The sequence below is a fragment of the Gorilla gorilla genome, chromosome 7 (assembly GCF_029281585.2).
Source record: "Gorilla gorilla gorilla isolate KB3781 chromosome 7, NHGRI_mGorGor1-v2.1_pri, whole genome shotgun sequence".
NCBI lineage: Eukaryota > Metazoa > Chordata > Mammalia > Primates > Hominidae > Gorilla > Gorilla gorilla.
The window spans coordinates 26,554,916-26,576,211 of record NC_073231.2 but is presented as its reverse complement, the minus strand read 5'-3'; the positions used below and the strand labels follow the sequence as shown (position 1 = coordinate 26,576,211).

At 47.7% G+C, this 21,296-nt stretch overlaps 1 protein-coding gene across 5 annotated transcripts in view; it reads right to left on the bottom strand.

The window, feature by feature from the left end:
* The window catches only part of SLC39A14 (solute carrier family 39 member 14), a 56,034-nt gene extending 39,911 nt beyond the window's left edge, over positions 1-16,123 (bottom strand). Inside the window, exon 1 of one of the 5 annotated variants that reach the window (XM_004046750.5) lies at positions 15,461-16,123. The gene's annotated coding sequence lies outside the window, so the exon portion shown is untranslated. Of the gene's footprint in view, positions 1-13,839; positions 13,859-15,131; positions 15,256-15,460 lie in introns of those variants that run through there. The other 4 variants (XM_004046751.5, XM_019032553.4, XM_055348909.2 and 1 more) reach the window with 4 other exon arrangements.
* Between the last annotated feature and the right edge of the window lie 5,173 nt (positions 16,124-21,296).

Genomic DNA, 21,296 nt, shown 5'->3' with positions numbered 1-21,296 from the left:
AAGGGATCCTCCTACCTCACAAGTAGCTAGGACTATAGGCACATGCCACCAAGCCTGGTGGGCTAATTTTTAACTTTTTTTTGTAGAGATGGGTCTTGCTGCATTGCCCGAGCTAGTCTCGAACTCCAAAACTCAAGCAATCCTCCCCAGTCTCATCTGTCCAAGTAGCTGGGACTACAGGCACGTGTCACTGTGCCTGACCAAGATTTAACTAGTTCCATACTCCCACTACCTGTGTATGAGTGCCTATTTCATAGGATTCTCACCAATACTGAGTATTAAATTATTCCATCTTTATAATCTGATAGGTTAAAAATTACTTATTTTTCTAATTATTTTAATCTGCATTTCTTTGATTATCAACGTTTTAGGTTTACTTTTATATTTCTACTCCTTTTTACAAATTGCCTGTTACTCTTCTTTGCCTGTTTTTTTTGGTTGTTGTTTTTGAGACAGAGTCTCACTCTGTTGCCCAGGCTGGAGTGCAGTGGCATGATCTTGGCTCACTGCAACCTCCCCATCCTGGGTTTAGGCGATTCTCCTGCCTCAGCCTCCCAAGTAGCTGCGATTACAGACCCGTGCCACCACACCTGGCTAATTTTTGTATTTTTAATAGAGTCGGGGTTTCACCATGTCGGCCAGGCTGGTCTCAGACTCCTGATCTCAGGTGATCCACCTGCCTCGGTCTCCCAAGGTGAGGGGATTACAGACATGAGCCACTGCGCCCAGCCTTCTTTGCCCATTTTTGCTGATATATTCATTTGTTTTTTTATTGGTTTATTATATGGCAAGATATTAACCTTTTGTCACATGTTACAAATATTCTTCCTAATTAGTTGTTTGCCTTTTAATTTTGTTAACTGGTATTACTGACACAATTTTTAAAGAGGTAAAGTCAAATATGTCATACTTTTCCTTTTTAAAGTTTCTGCTTTTAGTAACATGCTTGGAAAATCCTCTCCTGCCCTGAAAGTATAGGCATATACAGCCGTGTTTTCTTGCATTTAAACAAATTTAGGGGCCGGGCGCTATGGCTCACGCCTGTAATCCCAGAACTTTGGGAGGCCGAGGCGGGCGGATCATGAGGTCAGGAGATCGAGACCATCCTGTCTAACTCGGTGAAACCCCATCTCTACTAAAAATACAAAACATTAGCCAGGCCTGGTGGCGGGTGCCTATATTCCCAGCTACTTAGGAGGCTGAGGCAGGAGAATGGCGTGAACCCGGGAGGCGGAGCTTGCCGTGAGCCTAGCCCCACTGCACTCCAGTCTGGGTGACAGAGCGAGACTCTGTCTCAGGGAGAAAAAAAAAAAGTGTAGGGCTGGGCGCGGTGGCTCATGCCTGTAATCCCAGCACGTTGGGAGGCCGAGGTGGGCAGATCACGAGGTTAGGAGTTCGAAACCAGCCTGGCCAGCATGGTGAAACCCCGCCTCTACTAAAAATACAAAAATTAGCCGGGCATGGTGGCACTCGCCTGTAGTCCCAGCTACTTGGGAGGCTGAGGCAGGAGAATCGCTTGAACCCAGGAGACGGAAGTTGTGGTGAGCCGAGATTGCGCCACTGCACTCTAGCCTGGGTGACAGAGCAAGACTCTGTATAAAAAAAAAAAAAAATTCAGAGGCCGGGCATGGTGGCTCACTCCCGTAATTCCAGCACTTTGGGAGGCCAAGGGGGTGGATTGTGTGAGCCCAGGAGTTTGAGACTAGTGTAGGCCACATGGCAAAACCCTGTCTCTACTAAAAATACAATAATTAGCTGGGCATGGTGGTACATGCCTGTAGTCCCAGCTACTTGGAAGACTGAAGTGGAAGGATCACTTGAGCCCGGGAGGTCAAGTCAATAGTGGGCCATTATGGAGCCACTGCACTCCAGCCTGGGCGACAGAGTGAGACCCCATCTCTGGGGGTTAAAAAAAAAAACAGGAATGGAAAGGCTTACTGGTGAGTTGGGCGGGGGGTAGGGTGCTGCAGGGAGGGATGGTGCTTTTTGCTCCCTTTTTGAGGATCTTCACTTGGAGGTATTAAACAGATTCCAGTCTTGGACTGCATCTGTGCATGGGTCCCTAACCCAGTGGCACCACTGAGGCCTCATCTCCGTCCTGAATCAGAACTTTCTGGGTGAGGTCCAGGCCACCTCGGGCTAGAGAGGTGCTGATGGATCAGCCTCTTTCTAGCCCCAGGAACTGGCCTGACACTTCAAGACTGCTGGACCAAACACTGCTGTCCCTTCTAAGTACGACACTCTGCAATTACTTAAGCTCTCTGACCTCAGTTTTCCCTCTTTGCCACAGGGGTACCACAATCTGTCCCCTGCCCATCCTACAGGACAGTGTCACACTCAACCAGAGCTCTCTGTACAGAGGCAAGTTGCTGGTACAGTCATCCCTTGGCATCAGCAGGGGATTGGTTCCAAGACACCCTCTCCGCCTCCAGGATACCAAAATCTACAATTGCTCAAGTCCCTGATATAAAATAGCATAGTATTTGCATATAACCTACACACTTCCTCCCTACAGACTTTAAACCATCTCTAGGTTACTTATAGTATTGAATACAATGTAAATGGTATGTAATAATTGTTATACTTTTTTTATTTGTATTCTTTTTAACCATTATATTGTTAGTGTTGTTTCTTTTCTTTTCTTTTTTTTTTTTTTTTGGAGATGGAGTCTCGCTCTGTCGCCAGGCTGGAGTGCAGTGGCACAACCTTGGCTCACTGAAATCTCTGCCTCCCGGGTTCAAGCGATTCTCCTGCCTCGGCCTCCTGAGTAGCTGGGATTACAGGAGCCCGCCACCACCCCCAGCTAATTTCTGTATTTTTAGTACAGACGGGGTTTCACCATGTTGGCCGGGATGGTCTCGATCTCTTGACCTCGTGATCCACCCGCCTCGGCCTCCCAAAGTGCTGGGATTACAGGGGTAAGCCATTACGCCCGGCCAGTTTTGTTTCTTTTCTCAAGTATTTTCCATCCGTGGTTGATTGAATCCACAGAGACAGAGACTGCGAGCTGACTGTACTGCAAAGTGTCTGGATCTTAAGGACACAGGGCCTCTAGGCCAGCCTTCGGCCCACCTGGTTTTCAGATCTGTGTCACCATGAGGGGAGCAGACGGTCTGAGGATGGGCCCCAGCCTCCACAGCAGCCAAGCTTGCCTTCTCTCCTAGGTCTAAAAATAAATCTCTTTTCTTTGGCAGCTCCGTGAACCAGAGTTTAGTAAGCAACACTTCCCACAACCCTGAATCTAGTGGGGTGAATACTATCCCCGCAAATAACTGTCCACCTGAAATCTCAGAAAGTGACTTTATTTGGAAATAGAGACTTTGCAGATAAAATTAGTTAAGGATGTCAAGATGAAATTGTCCTGGATTTACGATGGGCCCTAAATCCAATGACCTATGTCTTTATAAGAGAAAGGAGAGGGAGATTTGGACATGCAGACACACACCAACAGGGGAAGGCCACGTGAAGATAGAGGCAGAGATGGGAGTGGTGCAGCCAGAAGCCAAGGAATGCCAGGAGCCACCAAAAGCTGGGAAAAGAAGGAAGCATTCTCCCCTAGAGCTGTCAGAAGGAGTACGGTCCTGGTGACACCTGCATTTCACACTGCTGGCCTCCAGACCTATAAGAATACATTTCTGTCGTTTTTAAGCCACCAAGTTTCTGGTATCTTGTCAGGGGAACCATGGGACACAGATCCACGGGTAAATACTTTGGTGCCAGAATTAAGACCTGATCATGTTCAGCTGCAGCTGGCAGAACACTAAGAGTGACTCCAGTGACCCTCACTGCTGTGTATGGGCGGGACCCATGAATATGAGATGTCACTCCTGGGATCGTGGCACATTATGTGGCAAAAGTGAGCCTGCAGGTATTTGCCGACCACATCAGTTGACCTGAGAAGGGAAATTACCTTGAGTGGGCCAGAACGAAGCTGGTGAGCCCTTACAACGATGGCTCCTCTTGGCAAAAAGAGCTGAAGCATAAGCAGGACTCAATGTGGGAGAGAGGCTGTGTCACAGGGGATGGAGGAGACCACATGGAAAGGAAATATGGGGGCCTCTAGGAACTGAGAGTGGCCCCTGCCTGGCAGCCAGCAATGGAAAATAGGGGTGAGGGGGCAGGGGACCTCAGTCCTATAGCCACAAGGAGCTGAATTTTCCACAACCATCTGAGCCTGGCAGAGGCCCTGAAAACCCAGCTGACACCCTAAGTTTAGTCTTCTAGGACCCCCAGCAATGAAGCCAGTCATGCAATGCTCAGCCTTCTGGCCTACAGAATTGTGAAATGATAAACGGGTGTTGTTTCAAGCCACTAAGTGTGTCATACTAACACACCTGCCTGCTCTGATAGACCTCCACTCCCCAGAGCAGTGAAGTGACAAGTTCTGGTCACAGGTGGCAGGGCCAGGCAGTATGGGTCTCTGCACTCCGTCCTATTCCAGTTTACTTCCAATTAATCCATTCTACTGACACATGCCTACCAAGAGCCGGTGGTACGGAAATGAGTGGTAATGGTTTCTGATCTTGGACCGGGCAGGCTTTAGAGCTTCTAACATTAGGCTACAGTTCTCATCTCACAAAGAATTCTAAAGCTAGGAACGGGAAAGGAGTATTGTTTAAGACAACTACAATTGGCAGGAAAGTCGTGAACTGCAGAGAGGGAGAGCGTAGCCGAGTAGGCACAGATCCAAATGGGGTATTCAGTAGGTAAGACGCTGATCAAGCATTCAGTACATCCTAGTGCAGCTCCGGGTGCAGAATCACAGAGTATGTAAAATCAGAAACACTTGCCTCTGCCTCCAGATGTTATCATCTGAAAGGCGAGTTGAGTCAAATAATCTATCGTCCACACGTGGAAATGTGTGTTAATCAGGGCCACGATAATAGGAGCAAAACCAGTGGAAAATAACCTTCACCCCAACTAAGAAAATGACTGAGAGGGCTTTTCACTGTTGGAGAAAGAAGTCATAATGAAAAGGGAAAGACTAAAATAAGACGAACTTTGTGAGGTTAGATCAGAATAAGAGTTATCAGTACAAACTCATATTTTTTAGCATACATATATACAGATAGGTGCTGAATTATCTGTTTCCTAGCTTTGTCTGCTGAGAGGACCCAGAAGCAATGATAACTGCTGTAGCAATGAACATACCTAGCAACCAGACCTTGGTTTCTAAACAGCATTCTCCAATAAAGGAAAGCAGGACTCTGTGGAGAAGTGCCTGACTCTAGGGCTGGGGCAGCGAAGTTACAAGATGAGCCTGGAATATTTTGTAGTAAAGGAAATTAAGGAAACACTTAAAAAAAAAAAAAAAAAGGGGGCAGGGGCTTACCAGAAGAACACAGGAGACAACCGGAAGGAGCTCCCAAAATGGTCAAAGCTAGAACAATTTGAGCCTCAAAAAATATTATTCAACTTTAACCCATAGAACAAAATCTGATTATGAATAACCAAATACATACATAAATGGGGAAGCAGGGCCAGCTCTTGCTTACAAAGAATTCCAATAAATAAATGTACAAGAGGGAAATAGAGAATCATTAGGCAAACATCACAGTCATCATTGTTGCAAGCAGGGTCTACAGATGGATGCTAAAATTAGGGGATGAAAGTACAAGGAGAAACAGGATTTGCATAGTCTCAAAGTATCTCCTGAAACTACAAAGGGAAAGAAAGATAACTTTTTCAGTTTATCCATTCAGTATTTTTTTTTTTTCCCAGACATTGTCTCACTCTGTCGCCCAGGCTGGAGTGCAGTGGCTCCATCTCAGCTCACTGCAGCCTCCACCTCCCAGGTTCAAGCGATTCTCCTGTCTCAGCCTCCCGAGTAGCTGCAATTACAGGTGCATGTCACCATGCCTGGCTAATTTTTGTATTTTTAGTGGAGATGGGGTTTCACCATGTTGGCTAGGCTGGTCTTGAACTCCCGACGTCGGCCTTTGCCTGCCTCGGCCTCCCAAAATGCTAGGATTATAGGTGTGAGCCACCGTGCCTGGCCTCATTCAGTTTTTGTAAAACAACAACAAAAAACCCACCTTTTTTCAGTGTGGAAATCAAGCAGACACCAACCAATGTAGATAAATGTCACCAGTAAAAAAATACTCCAACATGGCCGAGTGCAGTGGCTCACGCCTATAATCCCAACACTTTGGGAGGCTGAGGTGGGTGGATCACTTGAGCTCAGGAGTTCAAGACTAGCCTGGACAACATGGTGAAACCCTGTCTCTACTGAAAATACAAAAAAAAAAAAAAAAAAAAAAATTAGGTGTGGTGGCTCATGCCTGTAATCCCAGCTACTTGGGAGGCTGAGGCAGGAGAATTGCTTGAAACTGGGAGGTGGAGGCTGCAGAGAGCCGAGATCACAACACTGCCCTACAGCCTGGGCACTGAGTGAGACCCTGTCTCAAAATTAACAACAACAACAAAAAACTGTGACATGATGAATACCTCTAAAGGATGCAACATCACTTTGCGTTCTAGCAAGAAAAGAGGGAGAGACTGCCACAGATTGCAGCAGACTAAGGAGAAATAACTAAACAGTGTGGGATCCCATATCAGATCCTGGAAACAGCAAATGGACATTAATGAAAATATTGGTGACATTTAAATAAGGCCTGCAGTTTAGTTAACAGTGTTATGCCAATGTTGATTTCCTGCTCCTGATTATATAATTATACTCTGGGGTGAGGAATATAAAGGAATTCTGCTATATTTTTGCAACTCTTCTGTACATCTAAAATTAGTTCAAAAGAAAAGTTTAAAATAAAAGGAAATGGTTAAGCAAACTAAGATACAGCCATGGCTGGGTGCAGTGGCTCATGCCTGTAATCCCAGCACTTTGGTAAGCCAAGGCGGGTAGATCACCTGAGGTCGAGTTTGAGACCAGTCTGGCCAACATGGCGAAACCCCACCTCTCCTAAAAACACAAAAATTAGCCGGGCATGGTGGTGCATGCCTGTAATCCCAGCTATTATTAGGGGGCGCTGAGGCAGGAGAATTGCTTGAACCTGGAAGGCGGAGGTTGCAGTGAGCCGAGATTGTGCCACTGCACTCCAGCCTGGGCAACAGAGTGAGACTCCATCTCAAAAAAAAAAAAAAAAAAAAAGATACAGCCATAAGGCAGAATAAATGCTTAGGGAGAAATTTTGATGTCAAGGTAAGATGGGTGTAGATAGCCAATTGTATCCCCGCCCCCCCAAAAAAAACAACTGTAAGGAAATATGCCAATATGTAAACAGAGACTGCAGCAGGATTATCGATTTTCCCCCAAATACTTTTTTGCACTTTACAATATGCATGCATTACTTTTAATAATCAGAAGGAAATAAAGTCTACAAAAATACCAAACAATTGTTTGGGGGAATTCTGTGTATAGTTAATCACATCTATTACAGTTTCTGGGAGAGACTTCTAAGGGCTGTGTTCAGACTGGAAAGGAGGCTGCTAGATGCTTCTGAGGGCTAAGGAAGGTGGCAGGAGGCTGGAGGAAGTGGACTGGTACAGAGGACATGGACATGGGGCCATGGAGTTGCTCCAGATAAGAGCAGGCTGGCCAGGCGCGGTGGCTCACGCCTGTAATCCCAGCACTCTGGGAGGCCAAGGCGGGTGGATCACTTGAGGTCAGGAGTTCGAGACCAGCCTGGCCAACATGGTGGAACCCCATCTCTACTAAAAACACAAAAATTACCTAGGTGTGGTAGTGTGCACCTGGAGTCCCAGCTACCTGGGAGGCTGTGATGGGAGAATCGCTTGAGCTCAGGAGGGAAGGTTTCAGTGAGCTGAGATCATACCCACTGCACTCTAGCCTGGGCAACAGAGTGAGACCCTGTCTCAAAAAAAAAAAAAAAAAAAGAGCAGGCTGGCAGGCTGCACCCCAAGATAGAGGGCTGCTGGCAAGTCTCTGATATGGAAACAGCTCTGAGTTCCAAGAGAACACTCGTACCTTAGACCCCCGAGCCATTCAAGACTCCTAGACCCAACGTACATTTCCAGCCACCTCACTTGCTGCTCCCTCTCATCAGCCACTCTGGGCCACGTGTACCATCCCACCAGCATTCACACGGCTCCCCTTACCAGGACCCTGCTCTCTCTCCCCCTTCCTAGCTTTCAAGATGTGGCTCAGTCCCTCCCCAAGAAGCCTTCTCTGTCACCTCCTGCCACTCCCTCCTCTGGCCTCACCAAGTACCTCTCCTCTGTTCCACTTACTGCAGCTTCAGGAAGGCCATCCTGCATCTGACTTTCCACACATGCACAGCTCCTCACACATTTCACAAGTATCTCGGGAATGGAGATGGTACTCAGCAGCTCTCTTAGCTGAGCGCCACTGGACTGCTCAAGGACCCCAGGTCGCCAGTCCCTCCCTGCAGCCAACAGGCCCCTCGCCAGGTGGGGTGGCCAACCTCCCCCCCACCCCACCACCTGCTGTCACCGTTGAGGGTTCCCATGCCAACAGCCGTGCCTATTCCCAAACCTCTTTATGCCGGTTCTATTTATTTAAATGGTTATGATTTATTTAAATAACAACTGAGGGCTGGGCACAGTGGCTCACGCCTTTAGTCCCAGCACTTCAATCCCAGCACTTCGGGAGGCCAAGACCGGTGGATCACTTGAGCTCGAGTTCGAGACCAGCCTGGCCACCATGGCGAAACCCCATGTCCACTAAAAATACAAAAAATTAGCTGGGCGCGGTGGCGCGTGCCTGCATCCCAGCTACTCGAGAGGCTGAGGCAGAAGAATCACTTGAACCTGGGAGGTATAGGTTGCGGTGAGATTGCGCTACTGCACTCCCGCCTGGGTGACACAGAGAGACTCTGCCTTGCGAAAAAAAAAAAAAAAAACGAGAAAACAAATACAAAAACAAAAACAAAAAACCCTGAAGAATAAATGCAAAGAAAAGTGTCTGATTTCTGAGAAATTTAAGCTAAGTGATCTCGAACAGTAATTCTGAAATTACTGTCTTATATGACACCTGGGGTCCCTGAAGTAAAAGACTATTTTTATTCTAATATACAAAAATTAAAAGCTTTTCACTCTCACTTTTCAGAAGCTACATGAAATGTGACATGTACCTGTGTCATCTTGAGTTTCTGAGACATTTCTAAGGTAGAAGTTTAGGGTATAATATAATATATAGGTGGTCTCAGAGATTAGCTCAATTTGTTCTCAGAACTTTTAACTGACTTCTTAACAGCAAATTTAAGTTACACCTATTATAACCTGTTATCTCATTATCATCCAATAAATAATTTTTTTTTTTTTTTTTTTTGAGACGGAGTCTGGCTCTGTCGCCCAGGCTGGAGTGCAGTGGCACGATCTCAGCTCACTGCAAGCTCCGCCTCCCGGGTTCACGCCATTCTCCTGCCTCAGCCTCCCGAGTAGCTGGGACTACAGGCGCCCGCCACCATGCCTGGCTAATTTTTTGTATTTTTAGTAGAGACGGGGTTTCACCATGTTAGCCAGGATGGTCTCGATCTCCTGACCTCGTGATCCGCCCGCCTCGGCCTCCCAAAGTGCTGGGATTACAGGCGTGAGCCACCGCGCCCGGCCATAATTATTTTAAAATCCTGAAATTTCTAAAAATATGCTAACAAGGCCATTCTTTTGACTACTTTATTTTGGAAAATATAGTTATTTTTCATGAAACTTTTTTTTTTTGTTGAGACGGAGTCTCGCTCTGTCACCAGGCTGGAGTGCAGTGGCGTGATCTTGGCTCACTGCAACCTCTGCCTCCCAGGTTCAAGCGATTCTCCTGCCTCAGCCTCCAGAGTAGCTGGGACTACAGGCGTGCACCACCACACTCGGCTAATTTTTTGTATTTTTAGTAGAGACGAGGTTTCACCATGTTGGCCAGGATGGTCGGGATCTCTTGACCTTGTGATCTGCCTGCCTCGGCCTCCCAACATGCTGGGATTACGGGTGTGAGTCACTGCGCCCGTTCAAAACATTTTTTTTTAATGTTAACATGTAATCGCCTTATTTTTGCTTTTTAAATGAATAAATAACTATTTTAAAATTTCTTAGTTTTGAGGCTGAGGCAGAAGGATCGCTTGAAGCCAGAGTTTAAGACTAGCTTGGGTAACATAGTGAGACCATGTCTCAAAAAAAATTTTTTTTTACTTAGTTTTAATTTTTAATATACTATCAATACAGATAGCCACATATACAAAAGACAATGTAAGGGGTCCCAGCATCAAAAAGTTTAAGAATTACTCATCTAGAAAGATTTGTTGCAAATGGAAAAATAATAAAAAGCTGAAATTAAACTAGGTATGTACATAAAAGCAGTAACTGGATTCCGAACATGGCTGTTTTGCAAATATCTCTTGTCTTCGCTTCATTTTTTTATTTAGTGAAAGCTAATTAACAGATTTAACCTTTTACCCAGCGATTCCACTTCACAGATATATTCTGCAAACATAAGTGCAGACAGGGTGATATGTGTGTTGGTTAAAAAAGATGATACTTCCATACTATGGAATACTACACAGCTATGACAGAGAATGCTAAAAGCATTCTATGTGCTGATATGGAAAAGATCTTAATATAGTTGCTAGGTGAAAAAGCAAGGTGCTGAATGATGTTTAAAATGCTACCTTGGAGCATTTATTGAAAAGCTGGGGGAAGACAAGGTTTTGCTGTTTTTTACCGTTTTGATTTTTCAACTATGTGAATACGGAGCCTAGTAGGAAAAAAAAAATTAATAAAATGAAGGAAATGAGAAATTACAGGTAATACGTTTAAGTATGATTTTTATATACAAACAATTTCTAAGCAGTCTAAATAAGGGATCTAAAGACTCAAAGGAAAGGGCTTGGCCCTAAATCAAAGTTTTGGTGAATAAAAATACATACATGTTTTAAAGATAAAATAAAGGGGCCGGGTGCAAGTGGCTCACACCTGTAATCCCAGCACTTTGGGAGGCTGAGGTGGGTGGATCACAAAGTCAGGAGTTGAAGACCAGCCTGGCCAACATGGTGAAACCTCATCTCTACTAAAAATACAAAAATTAGCCAGGCGTGGTGGCGGGCGCCTATAATCCTAGCTACTCGGGAAGCTGAGGCAGGAGAATGGCTTGAACCCGGGAGGCGGAGTTTGCAGTGAGCCGAGATCGTGCCACTGCACTCCAGCCTGGGCCACAGGCAAGGCTCCGTCTCAAAAAAAAAAAAAAAAAAAAAAAAAAAAGATAAAAGATATGATTTGGCTGGGCACAGTGGCTCACGCCTGTAATCCCAGCACTTTGGGAGGCCGAGGTGGGTAGATCACGAGGTCAGGAGTTCAAAACCAGCCTGGCCAACATGGTGAAACCCCGTCTCTACTAAAAATACAAAAATTAGCCAAGCGTGATGGCAGGCACCTGTGATCACGGCTACTTGGGAGGCTGGGGCAGAGAATTGCTTGAACCCAGGAGGCAGAGGTTGCAGTAAGCCGAGATCGCACCACTGCACTCCAGCCTGGGCGACAGAGTGAGACTCTGTCTTGAAAATAAATAAGTAAAAATTATTTAAGACACGTATTTTTTTTTAGATATCCAACTTTTATCTGATTTTTTTTATTAACTACTAATACTGAATGCACTGCCTAAGAGGGCCATTAGGAACTCGGTGGTAATAAATGTAGGGCATTCACCTTCTCATTCCACCAAGCCCCAAGATTCTCTGGGGCCTGCCCTTGGAGGGAGGTTAGTTCTAACAACAGTCCGATCTCCAGTTGCCAAGGCGGAGAATTCGGTTTCCCATGGCTGGGCATTCTGGGCTCCCTTGGGCAGGCCAATTCTGTGGCTTTCCCGGCCTCTTTTCTTTGTGCAGGTCAGAGGGCCCAGCCTCTGTGTCTCTGCCTCTGCCAGGCCCAACCAGGGGCCCCCTGAGAGGTTTAATGCCCATGGTAGTGGGGGGAGGGGGGAACAAGATAGTGGGGCTTCATGACCCTGTGTTCTAGGGCCTGCCCTCCTGTCCCCTAGGTGGGCATGAAGCCCTGGCTGGTGACAGTCGATGGGGCGGACTCTGGACTCCTTATCTCCTGGCATTCCACCAGCCCACCAGCCTGGAGGTCAGAGAAGCCCCACTGCAGACACCCGGTGAGTCCCGGCTGGGCTGAGCAGCAGGCCCCTTCCCTGCTCACTCCCCAGCCTGCATGTCTCCAGGGAGTCTGGAAAGAGTAAGAGACTCCTCCAGAAGAAACTAACACCCCCTCCCTCAATAAGCACAGGGACAAATGGCCCCTTCCTCTTCTAGTTTCCAAGCAAAGACTGGAGGTGTCAGCAATTTCACAATCACATTTAGGATCAAAAATAGAACCCTTCTTTGGTCTTCTCCATCAAGTCTCTTGGCCACTGGCAACCATGTGACTCGGGAATACCAGTTCACCTCCCTGGATCCAGTTTCTTTCACTGTAAAATAAAGGGGCTGGACTCCAAGATCACCAAAGTCCCCTGGTCAACATTCCATGGTTCTGGAGCTCAACAACATGGTGGAGCATTACCTTGGCCAGGTCAGGTGCAGGCAGGCTATTATCCTGAGATAGTGGGGAGAGGGAGGTCCTGGTTCCCAGGCACGCACAATCTATTCACAACACTACTGTGTAAACCCCATGATTCTGCAAATGTTGGACAGGGATTGAGTTTCCTCTTGGAATAGTGCAGGGTGTGAGCAGGTAAGGAAGGAGGAAGAAGGTAAGCAGGGTTTAAAAACAGAACCAGTCCTGTGAGTGATATATACCCTACACACACACACATGCACATGTGCACAGACGTGCACACACACACACAAGCACACACGCACCACCCAGGCACACACAGGCATTGTTACTCCTTCCTGGCTACCATCAGCCCAGAGAAGGAGCATTTCTTCTCTGAAGAAATCAGAGTAGCTCCCAGAACCAAAGGTAGAAAAAAGTTTGTTTTCCCTAAGATTGCCCAATTGATCTGTGGGACAATCCCTGGCAGGCCACAGAAAAGCGGCCTTCCCAGAAGGGCAGGGAAATTGCATCCATGTTGCCAAGGAAGAGATGAATCAACCCTATGCCTGGGCTCACACCATTCCTACAACCCAACCCAACTATCAGCCTCTGGGACCCCTAAATAACCCACTCCACCCCACAAAAATTATGACGATGAGAATGATGACAAGCAGCCCTCTACTATGTTCCAGGCAAAATCACGACATCCTGCAAGCTGGTGAGAACAGAAGTTAAGAAATTTCTCACTGCTGGAGAGTGACGGGGCCAGGAATTGAACAGAGACCCACCTATCTCAAAAGGCCAGAATTATTCCCGTCTTTCAAGGATGCCCGCTCTCTGAACTGAACTGTGCACAGTACGGAGGCTTCTCTTGTGTTGCTATCTTGTTCTTCATCCGTGGATGCTGTTTCTCCCCAAGAGTCTGCACTGGAAGGGTGGGGGCCAGGCTTTCTGCGTGCACCCGCCATGGTGGCCACTGCAGAGCCCAGCACAGACCAGGCAATGTACATCCACAGGCTAAGAGTCCCAGAGGCCAAAATTCTTACTCTGGCGTAAAATACAAGGCCAATGATGCAGCTGCTCCAGCCCCCAAGTCCTCAGGTCAGTGAGTTCCTCTAGCCTCTGCACTGGCTGGCCAGCTGTCAGTCAACACCTGGATCGAATCTCCCGCTCAGCACTGCCCTCCCTCAAGGCCCCAGAGGCCAGATGAGTAACAAATGATAAATTAAGCAAGAACCTGCTTTTGGCCTGGCCCTTTGGGAAGAGACAGTATCCAGAAGACCCCCTTCCACTGTCCGGTGCCCTCTAGTCTTACCTGCAAACCAACCCCAGCAAGAGGACCACTAGCCTATCTCCTGGCTACCACACAGGTAATGGGAAACTCACCTCTCTGAGCCTCCACCAGGAAAAGGAACATGTGGCTTTTAATTCCAGCTGCTAAGTTATGATTCTGGACATCCCTTCTCTTGCTTTACCAAGGATGTATATCCTTGGGGTGGCTCCATGGGGCTCTGGGGTCTGGACTTCGCTTTTCAGGAGCTGCGTCCCGGGGGATATGCATCCAAGGATGTATATGGACAAGTTCTTGTCCATATTTAGGACTTAGGTTTTAAGAGGTAAGGATAGGCCAGGCACGGTGGCTCACGCCTGTAATCCCAGCACTCTGGAAGGCTGAGGTGGGCGGATCACGAGGTCAGGAGATCGAGACCATCCTGGCTAACACGGTGAAACCCCGTCTCTACTAAAAATACAAAAAATTAGCCGGGCATGGTGGCACGTGCCTATAGTCCCAGCTACTCGGGAGGCTGAGGCAGGAGAGTCGCTTGAACCCGGGAGGCAGAGGCTGCAGTGAGCCGAGATCGCGCCACTGCACTCTTGCGTGGGCAACAGAGCGAGACTCCGTCTCAAATAAAATAAAATAAAATAAAAGAGATAAGGATTACGGAATTGTATATGCTGTGGTTAAGGAGATCTAGTCTGACCGTGGTACTGACCTGACTCTCCCAAGGTCACAGGGCCAGTTAAGAGCAGAGCAGGGACAGAGGCCAGGGCTAACTCCCAGGCCACTCCTCAGCAGGAGCACAGCCGTCCCAATGGCCTGGGGCTCCTAGGGGAGAGCCACTAAAGACATAAACCCAAACCAGGCTTGCTCCAGGAAGAAGGGTCAGGTCAAAGCTGCTCCTAACCCCACGCTTCCATTCGGGCCACAAGAGAGCACTTAGCCATTCCCCAATTGTGTCCGGAGTCCTCCTGTACAGCCGAGCCCTTTAACTCTTTAGAGAAGCCTGTCTCTGGAACCCAGGCCCTGGCAAGCACCAGATCCTCAAAAGTGAACCCCTAGTCCAGAGATGACGAAATTTTCCCAGCTCAACTGGACCTCAGGATCAGATGATGAAACTGCTCAGATGGAGACTTTGTCCCACTGCCCTCACCCACCAAGAGGGGGCAGCCTGAACCCGACCACCTAACTTGGTCAGTAAGGACCAAAAATAGCCAGAAAGCCATCCTCGTGGGCAAGCCAGGCTGGAGATTCGCTCAGCCGGAAGATTGGGTACATGTACCTTCAGAGGGGAGATGGACCGGTGGGGGCCCGGGGACGCAGCTCCTGAAAAGCAAAGTCCAGACCCCAGAGCCCCATAGAGCCGCCCCAAGAGCCGCCCCTCGGATTGGCCACCTACTGTCTGCGTTCTGCGTCCGTGTCCGCGCGGGGGCTCCGGGAGCCTGGCTCAGCCTTCGGCGCGGCGACCCACGCTCTGGGCACCCTTCTGCGGCTCTAGCATCCCGCACCCTCCAGGCGGACAGGCCGCGCCTTGACCTCTCCCCTCGCCAGCGCGGCACCGCGGCCAGGTGCAGCCTCCACCCAGCCGTCCGGGCGTGTGCCGGTGCCCGGGAGCGGCGCCCGGTCCTCGGCGCAGGGCTGTCCCCGCCCCCACCCACTGCCCCAGCCTGGGGTGCGCGGCTCCTCCGCCGCTGCCCATCCCGCGGCCCTTGGCCTCCCCGCCCTCACCTGGCGCTCGGAGGCGGCCTCGGCCCCGCGCAGCCTCACCGCAAGGTCCCAGGCGGCCGGCGGCGGCAGAAGCAGCTTAGCCGGTGCGCCCGCGTAGACACGCGCGCCGACCCCCCTCACTGCGTCCGGGCCCCGGCACCGCGCGCATGCCCGGCTATATACCCGGCGCGTCAGCGGCCGGACCCGCCCCCGGCCCGCCCCGCTCGCCCCGGGGCTGCCACGTGGGGCCGGCAGGCTGGGGACCTGGCCAGCCTGCGCCCTCCTGCGCCTCGCGGCCCTGGCTGTGGTCGGCGCCAGCTCCCATCCTTCATCTGGCCGTGACTCCCGAGGACCCGCAGGCTCCTCCTGCCTCCGGAAACCTCCCGTGAAGACCTGCTCCCTGGGCGCGGGAAGCTCTCACCGCCTAGCCTCCACCCCACACCCCCTGGAGGAGAGTCCTACCCACTCTATTTGAATGTGATTTTACCACTTCTGGTTCACCCAAAAAGCTTTTCTCTTCCCTCCCCAGTTCGGAAAGGTACGCGCCCTTAGATGGTGTTTCTTCTGCATATTTCCACCAGCCAAAAGAACCAAAATTTCCTGGTCGAGTTCCAAATAAACCATATTATATTCACTTTTCAGACTTGATGCCGCACCGCTTCCCACAATGATCAGACGCCTAAAGAACCCTACTAACCCAAAGTTGGGAGAAATGTTAATTTGGGGGTGAAGAAGGTCCAAGGAGACTCTTCCTCTGTGGGACAGTCCCATTGAGATGTATATCAGGCCTGGGAAATGTAGTAGATTTCTTGAGAAAATAAACCACTCTTTCGACTCCCATTGTTCTGTTCTGCAGGACATCAGGACAGTTTCCTCTATGAGCTGAACCCGCTGCCACCTGGGCCTTGGGGGGCTCGGAGGAAGGGCTTTCTAGCCCAACTGTCGCGGCTTAGTACTCGAGCTGATCCTAGCACAGTGACTGGTCCCCAGACGGCACTAGCTGTCTCTAAATTTGCGCAGGGAAGGGGGCAACATCCCACTCTCTGCAGGTCTTGCGGGGAGGACCCCCGTGATGGCGGCGCAAAGGAGAAAAGGAAAGCAGACAGTCGCTGGAGCCGGTAGCAAGAACTCAGCAGCTTGCTCTTCGCCAGGCCAGAGGGGGTCAGATTCTTCATATTACTTTTGAAGAGTGTAGCTGGGCCCCGGGCGTTTCTAAAATTCAATTATCCTCACCCCGTAATTACAGTGCTGCAGTGGGTATGGGGGCAGGGTGATATTCCTCTCGTTCATTTTCCAAGTGATTTCAAAGTAATGATATCTCTTGCAGAATTTCCCTCAGAGCCCCTTCATCTTTGTAATAACCCTATTTCTCTCTTGGTTAAACTCGGTGCTTTCCAGACATTATGTCATCCGTTTGGGACTCTCATCCCACTGCAGTGGGCTGTCAGAAACGGGCCAGTCCCCGCCACACCTTTTGTTGAAGCACTGGAAAAGGAGTGAGAAGCCCACCCAGAGATAAAGTGAAATAAGTATGCTTCCAACACACAGAGCTCTGAAGGGTATGAAGCCCGTAAACACATATCCTAATGGAGTGTTAAATCTCTTAAAACCAAAGCTGGAGAGCAATCCCATGGCTTTTCCAGGCAAGTTGTCAATACCGTCCACAGGAGAACTAGGCACCCTTCAAGGAGATTGCTCGGCAGAGAGGGGGCAGGACCAGACACCCCACCACCGGGCCTATCATGGCGTTCTCACTTGTTTTCAACCACACTAAAGGTGGAGCTGTCAAAGTCCACATAGGCAAGCAGAGCTGATAAGCTATCAGTAATCCATTAGGGAATACAATTAATTATTAACAAAAGGCCTTAACTCTCCATATCTACCCACACACAAAATTCTTTAGGCATCTCCTAAATCCTTCCTTGTTGCTGGGTAGTTCTCAGTTTCTCATTCCTGGTGCCAGGCTTGGAGGCCCACTTCTCTCTGCTCTCCACTGTTTTTTTTTTTTTGAGACAGAGTCTCTGTAGCCCAGGCTGGAGTGCAGTGGTGCAATCTCGGTTCACTGTAACCTCCCCCTCCCAGGTTCAAGTGGTTCTCCTGCCACAGCCTCCTGAGTAGCTGGGATTACAGGAGCCCGCCACCCTGCCTGGCTAGTATTTGTATTTTTATTAGAGACAAGGTTTCACCATGTAGGCCAGGCTGATCTCCAACTCCAAGCTCAAATGATCTGCCCACCTCGGCCTCCCAAAGTGCTGAGATTACAGGCGTGAGCCACTGCGACCGGCCTCTGCTCTCCACTTTTTCCTCTCATTACCCATTTTCACTTGTCAAAGTTCTAACTCTCCAAAGTCACCTCTCATCTGCAAGCTTCTGGATTTTTCTGAAGCATGTTTGAACTACCCTTTCATATTTTTTGACTGTAACCCACATTAAAAACATTTAACACTGCAACTCCAATATAAATAACAATACAGCAAACAAATTTCACAAAATATCCATAAAGATATGCATTGCAATGATATTTTGTTATAGTTCAATTTTTTTTTTTAAAGTGATAACAAACCCACTAAGTTGACTTCATGACCATTATTAGGTTGTGATCCACAGAATTAAAACTTTATATGGTTTATGGTACTTATATTTTTTCCCTTAAAATTATTTCACTTTAATCTCCAACCTTATTAGACCTTAATCTGCCTTGATTACACGAGATTTCCCTATATACCTGTATCTCCTAATGTAACATCTTACATATAACAGAGTCTCAATAAATATTTGCTGGATGAATGAACGGGCTGGCTCACTAAAAGTTTGATGTTGGGCAATATTTAAGGGAACTTAGCACAAAAATCTGACATTTTCATTGCTACTGTTTTCCTTCTGACAAGACACCACAGCTACCTGCCAAAAGATACATAGCCAGATTTCCCGTAGCTGAGGTGAATAGAACCGCCTTGGGAAATAAGCCAGAGAAATGAGATTCTAGCCCTGATTGTGCAGACAGCCGGCTGGGGACTCCAGATGAAAGCCCTCTGTGTGGTTTGTGGTGACAAGGTAAGCAACTTGACCACGTAGATGAGGTAAAATCCCTCTGCACCCCAGGTCTTAAGGCCAGCTTTTCATTTTTCTTTTTTTTGAGATGGAGTTTCACTCTTGTTGCCCAGGCTGGAGTGCAATGGCATGATCTTGGCTCACTGCAACCTCCACCTCCTGGGTTCAAATGATTCTCCTGCTTCAACCTCCCGAGTAGCTGTGATTACAGGTGCACGCCACCACGCCTGGCTAATTTTTGTATTTTTAGTAGAGAGGGGGTTTCGCCATGTTGATCAGGCTGGTCTCAAACTCCTGACCTCAGGCAATCCACCCACCTCGGCCTCCCAAAGGGCTGGGATTATAGGCGTGAGCCACCATGCCGGCCTTAGGCGCACTTTTCTTACAGTCTGTCTGGAGGTCAGTGGCCAGGTTTCTCTGGTGCTTTATTGGGAAAAAATGAATTTTCTGTTTTGGGATGGCTTAACAAATTTAAGAGGATTGGAAGGAATGTGAAGGTTCTATTCAACCCAAAATCATGTCAGAGGACTCAAGTACTAGCTCCCTACATTGTCAGCTGAAAGAGAAGAGCTTTAGAGGCCTCAATTGTTCATTTCTGTTGTCATCTGATAGTTTTGACACACAAAAAAAGACAACTGGGAAAAATACTTTGTTTAGTAAGCTATAGAAATCTGTGCATTTTAGCTAAGTTGTCTAATTTTTTGGCAAACAACTGTTCATAGTATTCCCTTACAGTATCTTTTCTTTATTCCCTGTAAGTTTGGTAGTAATGTGCCCTCTTTCATTCTGATTTTAGTAATTTGTGTCTTTTTTCTCTGTCATTCTAGTTAAAGGTTTGCCCATTTTGCTAATATTTTCAAAGAACCAACTTGTTTTGTTGATTTTCTCTATTGGTTTTCTGTTCTTCATTAATTTCTGTCCTGATCTTTATTTTTAAAATATTATTTTTGCCCTCACCTGTGAATGAGTGTTTAGTTGGGAATACAATTCTAACTTTACAGTTGCATCTTTTTTTTTTTTCTTGAGATGGAGTCTCGCTGTGTTACCCAGGCTGGAGTGCAGTGGTGCAATCTCGGCTCACTGCGACCTCTGCCTCCTGGGTTCAAGTGATTCTTCTGCCTCAGCCTCCTGAATAGCTGGGATTACAGGTGCACGCCACCACGCCCGGCTGATTTTTGTATTTTTAGTAGAGACGGGGTTTCACCATGTTGGCCAAGCTGGTCTCAAACTCCTGACCTCAGGTGATCTGCCCACCTTGGCCTCCCAAAGTGCTGGGATTACAGGCATGTGCCACTGCGCCTGGCCTACGATTGCATTTTAAAATTTCTATTCCTCTTGTCTTAAGGCATCTATTGTGGTTCAGGAAGTGTGTGCTGGTGGTTTGACTGACTTTCTTTGTAAGCAATCTCTTCAACTTCTGGTTGGTTTTGTTTAATTGACAAATAGTAATTGTACATATTTATGGGGTACAATGTGATGTCTGGATACCTGTACACATTGTGAAATGATCAGATCTGGGTAATTAACATATCTATCATCTCAAATATATATATATGTGTATAATATATACATATTCTTTTTTGCCTTGTCTTTGTCAGGCTATTCCTTTTTTAAAAAAATCATTCCTTTGTAGTGGGAACATTTAAAATTCTTTTCACTATTTTAAAATATACAGTATTAACTATAGTCACCATGCTGTGCAATGGAACACTAGAACTTATTCTTCCTAACTGTAACTTTATACCCATTGACCAATGTCTCCCCTTTTCCCTGTCAACCTCCCTCTACCCCCACCGTGTATCTGGCAACTCCCTTTCTATTCTCTACTTCTATGTTTGACTTTTTTAGATTCTACATACAAGTGAGATCATATGGTATTTGTCTCTCTATGCCTGGCTTATTTCACTTAACATAATGTTCTCTAAGTTCATTCAGGTTGTCATGAGTGACAGAATGTCCTGTTTTTTATTTAAAGCTGAATAGTATTCCATTGTGTAAATGTATCACATTTTAAAAATCCATTCATCCGTTGATGGGCACTCAGGTTGTTTCCATATCTTGGCTATTGTGAACAGTGCTGCAATGAACATGTGAGTGCACATATCTCTTTGGCATACTGATTTCTTTCTTCTTTTTGGAGACAGAGACTCGCTCTGTCACCCAGGCTGAAGTGCAGTGACACCATCTCGGCTCATTGCAACCTCTGCCTCCAGGGTTCAAGCGATTCTCATGCCTCAGCCACCCGAATAGCTGGGATTACAGGCGTGCAACACCGCGCCCAGCTAATTTTTGTATTTTTAGTAGAGACAGGTTTTCACCAGGTTGGCCAGGCTGTTTTGGAACTCCTGGCCTCCAGTGATCCACCCTTCTGGGCCTCCCAAAGTGCTGGGATTGCAGGTGTGAGCCACCATGCCCCGCCCAGCATACTGATTTCAATTCGGGTATATACCCAGTAGTGGAATTGCTGGATCATGTCTGGCTGTTTTGTTTTCACGATTCTGTCTTTCATGTTCTATAGTTTCACTATAGTTTATCTAGCAATGGATATGCTTTTCTTTTATTTTTTTGAGATGGAGTTTTGCTCTTGTTGCCTGGGCTGGAGTGCAATGGTGCAATCTTGGCTCACCATAACCTCTGCCTCCCGGGTTCAAGCAATTCTCCTGCTTCAGCCTCCAGAGTAGCTGGGATTACAGGCATGCGCCACCACGCCTGGCTAATTTTGTATTTTTAGTAGAGACGGGGTTTCTCCATGTTGGTCAGGCTGGTCTCGAACTCCTGACCTCAGGTGATCTGCCCACCACGGCCT